Below are 4,936 nucleotides of genomic sequence, written 5' to 3' on the forward strand. Positions count from 1 at the left end.
GAGCAGAGCCAGTTGATTTCTCATTAGGATTTCTGTCTGGTCTTGTCTAGATGCAGTTCTCTGATTTAACTGTTGTTGTCCTTGAATGAACTGTGTCAACTGATCATCAGTTCCAAGAGTAGGGTTGGCTACTTTTGTAATTTGGGTGGTTGGGGAATTTTTCTTAGCTGGTGGACCAGTGAGTGGAAGTGGTTGATCGTAGGTCAATTGAGATTGTTGGGGTGGATAAGGTAGGTAACGATAGCGAAAAGGTTGGTTGTTTCTATGGAATTGGTTAACCCTAGGTTATTGATTGAAGCCGGGATTTGAATGACGAGCTGGATATTGAACGTAATAGACTGAACCGTCAGGGTTTTCGTACTCAACTTGATATTCTTCAGTAGGTTGCGGGTTGAAATAGTTAACACAGGCCTGGACCTGGTTAACTTGTTGCGGCTGCGTCTTCAATTCTCCGAGTTGTTTGGCAAGAGACTCCATCTTTTCCGAGAGAGATTTGATGGCCTCTATTTGATTATTAAGCATGAAGAGTGGTGTAGATGATGAAGTTGTTTCACCACTGTTCCAATCATGATGATGCATTGTCACGTTTTCGAGCAACTCTCATGCTTCATCTGTGGTTTGGTTCATCAGATTTCCTTGAGCGGCGGCATTGATCATCGTCCTATGATTTACCGTAAGACCATTGTAGAAGGTGCAGATTTGGGCTGACCGTTCTAACTAGTGATTAGGGCATTTCTTCAGCAGGGTTTTGAATCGCTCCCATGCAGTGTAAAGAGATTCATCATAGCTTTGTTTAAAGTTAATGATGTCATTCTTAAGCTTGGTTTGTTTGGAAGGAGGGAAATATTTGGTTAGAAATTTAGTAGCCATCTCCGTCCAAGACGTGATGGAATCTTTTTCAAGTCCTTTGAACCATGTCTGTGCATGATGAGTGAGAGAATAGGGAAACAAGTATAGCCGGACTATATCTTGTCCTATTCCTGGCTGCTGTAGGAATTCGAAAGAGATATGAATTTATCGAGGTGAGAATTAGGATCGGCATTCGATAATCCTTGGAATTGACAGCCATTTTGGATGAGTTGAATGATGTGATGTTTTAACTCGAACGAGTGTCCTTGAATCTCTGGGAATCTGATCGATCCTCCTCGACCTTCAATCGAGGGTTTAGTGTTTTCTGCTAAAGTAACGCGTAACGCCATTTGTTTTCTGATTCTTGCTTCCTTGCTTGCTTTAGAGATTATGGCATCTGGATCAGGTACGAATAACAACGGCCCTGGTCTTATGCCTCTTTTTGGTGTTTTAAATTTTAGGCAGATAAACTAGGTTCCTAATTTAGTCTAAGGTAATCTAAGGGTAGTCTAAAGTAATCTACGGTAATCTTTTTCTAACGTAGTCTAAGGTATTCTAAGCTAAGGTATTCTAATTATCCTAATTATAGATATGTTTTTGGTTCTTGCTACTGATTCCCGGGTAATTCGATAACAGAGCTTTACATGAACTATTCAACAAACCAAGTGGCCAGGCCAACTACGGAGAGGCATGATCCTTTTGGTTCCAATATAATTGGAGACTGTTCGAAAAATCCAACAACTAAGTCCGTGCATAATTGTCTTTCTTAGACACCACTTAAATGTTTGTGAATGAGTTTGATATAAAGCAGTATTGTCTGATACTAGTTTCGAACAGCGGCGCCAAAAACTAGGTTCCCTCTTGATATGACCGAAACGGACGGTTTTATTTTTACGCGATGTTGTTAGGTCGCGGCGCGTCAGATTCAGCCACCAAGAGGGGGTACTTGTTTTAAATTTATATTTAGCGGGGCCTAAATCGTACTACTCCTTATTATGAGTAAGGAAAGTATGACCTAGAGTCGTATTTTTGAGATATCAGTAGAATCGAACCTATATCTAAAGCTTAAGATAATCTAAGGTACAGGAGTAGTGGGTGATTACCTAATTTTGGGTTTTCTAGAATAAGTAAGTAAAGTAAAGTAAAGTAAATACGATAAAATTTGTAATCCAGATAAGGCTAAAACAAGTGCATGTTACGATTTCATCAGTTACTTTGCCGACATTATGGAGTGATGGCTCATGGATAGGCAATGACCCTATACTTACTATACTAGTCCTAAACGCCCCTGTCATAAGACATGTCACTGGGTAATGCGATAGGCTTGAAGATTCTGAATAGACATCAACGTCCCTTACCCCCGACGCCCGTGCAGTCTGACTACAGGCATACACGTTCAGATGGCTCATCCAATTGAGCGATTCGGTTGGGTGACGTATTAACATTTCAAAATGGTCTAAACTTTCTTAAGTATAATCAAATACATGGTTTTCCATATCCAAGAGACGTGATGTGTCTCGATGCTTTCGTTAATGATTGGTTTAAAAGATAGTTAGGCCCTTAAAAAAGTTCAACCATAAAGAACACCATGGCCAAGTCAAGATAACTTCCATGAAAATGTTCGGTTATCCTAACGGTCCAATCCTTTATGTGTCCGAACAAACAGTTCCTTAATTAACCAAGAATCCCTCAAGCGGGGTGCAATGCTTGAGACTGCGTTATGGTGAAGTGTACTAGTCAACACTAACGGTGTTCCATGGCCCTACTTAGCAGAGATGCAGCTTACAACAATCGTTATGCTTCAGCGTACACGTACGAAGTTTATATTCTTGGTGACTACACCAGCATGGTCTAAGACCGACAATGTACTAGGGGTCTAGTTAGATGTTTCACTACTAAAGAGTCCTCAGTCGGAATCCAAGGCTCGGTGGACTTACTACAACCGTTGTGCCTCAGTCAAACTCACGTTGTATCCGATAGACTTCTCTTACCAAGGGGTGTGTACTCTGAATCGGGGTTCGCGACTTCCCAATAAAAGAGCCAATAACTACGTTCTATTAGTTGAAAAGTGATTGAGTTCAAAGCATAATTGGAAAGCAATTTGACAACATACACAAACCATAATATAATTTCGGCATAATAACTGATTACGTCATAACATTCACTAAAGATAACTACTCGCTAATCATGGCAACAATATCACAAAGCATAATAATGGAAGACATTATATAAAGACAAGGGATAAAAGTACCAGTAGATTAAATGAGTTCTGAATACAAAAGTGACAACTTCAAGACTCCATACCGCTCCTAATACAATCTTCAGCATTCTTCTCCGGGTACTAGGTTTCCCACACAGAGTCGAAGACCTTGAAAGTATGACTAATATTGTACAAGAGAGAGAAAGAAGTGAATTGAAGTGTGTGTTGGAATGAATGACAAATGCCCATTAAATAAACTTGATTTTTGCCTGGAAACGGCTGGCAGGCCGTTTGACAGGCCGTTTGGCAGGCCGTTTGCACAGGCCATTTGCCAAGCCAGCCTGTTTGCAGAGGCCGTTTGCTGAGCCCGTTTGGTAGGTCGTTTGCCATACTGGCAGGCCGTTTAGCAGCCCGTTTGGAAAGTCATTTGGCTTGCTGATTCCCTAGATCATAACTTGATTTCTTGTCTTTCACCGTTTTCGCTCTAGAATCTTCGTTTTAGCTCCGATTCTCTTGATTCTTTTTGTACCGTCTTCGTAATTACTTGTTCTTCAATATTAATCGATGAAGCTGGTATTTAAAGTTTGCAACTTTCTTGTTTTTGGGCCTTAATACCGGGGTGAAAATGTGACATTTTAGCCGATATCATCTGTCAAGGAATTTTTTTTTTTAAGTCGTGTTTTTGGTAAAACGAAGTTGAGTCGTTACAAGTGGTATCAGAGCATGGTCTAAGGGATTTAGGTGACTTGAGATAGGTGTCTAGACCTAGACCTTTGTGTGTACTTATTTGTTGTGGGACTTGTAGGAGTACGGGTCGGAACGGAATTTTGGTTAGTGCCTTAGCGTGTAGGTGAACTAACTAGGAGTGTGACTTGTATCGTGATATTATTCTTGCATGTGTTTATATCGTGTAGAGTTTGTGTTTGTGGTTGTGTCTATGTGTATCATCGATCAAGATGGTCGTGGTACTAACGAGTGGATACGACGTGTTTGTGTATTAATGACTAGCTACCATTAATACGGGTACAAATCGTTTCTCACAAGTGAGGTAAGATGATTGTTGAGCAAGATGGGTGTAATACCACGTCAGAATCCACTAACAGTGTATTAACTCCGGTCCCACAGTTTAACGGTCACCCCCTCTGTTAGGTAACCGAGAAGGAGTAAAACGTGTTTCCTAGCCTTAAGGAGGATCCTTTATATGAGGGCTATATAAAGGATCCAAGGCTCCATAGATTAGCAAAGCTTAGCCACTGTTATGTAGAGATTTTCAAGAGAGCCGTGGAAAGTCACTCTTGACTGATTGACTTTCTCTCTCAATCTTAATGGTTAATCTTCACATGCATTGATATTCATGTGTCAAGGGTCCTACCACCCTCTATATGAGACGTTTCCGAAAAGTATTCGCATTAATTATCAAAACAAAGTCATTTATTAAAGAAATGTAACTGAAAAGTATTTGACATAAACAACCGACGTAGGTAGCTCAAAACATAACGATAAGTAAATAGTTTAAATGCGAATATATGTTTTTGAAGTAAAGATAATAAAATATGCTGGACATCGTCCAGTTCTAGCAGCAGACATGCATGACAACTTCTGTATAGCGGAAGCACTACCTCTATGGACCTGAGATAAAACATGCAAAATGTCAACAAAAATGTTGAGTGAAATATATAGGTTTAATATAGCATTTCGTAAGTTAGGCCACACGATTTCTGAAAAACATCGTAAGAAAAGCATACTTTATCATGAGCACTTGATTATAAAACTTTAACCCGCAGATAGCTAGGCTCCACGCCTTCTCTTTACCCTTTCTAAGCATACACCAATCAAGTGTACAAGTAACAACAAAATAAGCACCCGTTATGTTGGGGTGAGGTTCGT

General features: G+C 40.1%; 1 non-coding gene across 1 annotated transcript; it reads left to right on the top strand.

Moving 5' to 3' along the window:
* Positions 1 to 715: 715 nt before the first annotated feature.
* Positions 716 to 821, top strand: LOC139903120 (small nucleolar RNA R71). The gene has a single exon (XR_011777964.1). It is a non-coding gene; the product is annotated as a small nucleolar RNA R71 (small nucleolar RNA).
* The last annotated feature ends 4,115 nt before the right edge of the window (positions 822 to 4,936 follow it).

This window comes from Rutidosis leptorrhynchoides, chromosome 3 (genome assembly GCF_046630445.1).
Source record: "Rutidosis leptorrhynchoides isolate AG116_Rl617_1_P2 chromosome 3, CSIRO_AGI_Rlap_v1, whole genome shotgun sequence".
Classification (NCBI taxonomy): domain Eukaryota; kingdom Viridiplantae; phylum Streptophyta; class Magnoliopsida; order Asterales; family Asteraceae; genus Rutidosis; species Rutidosis leptorrhynchoides.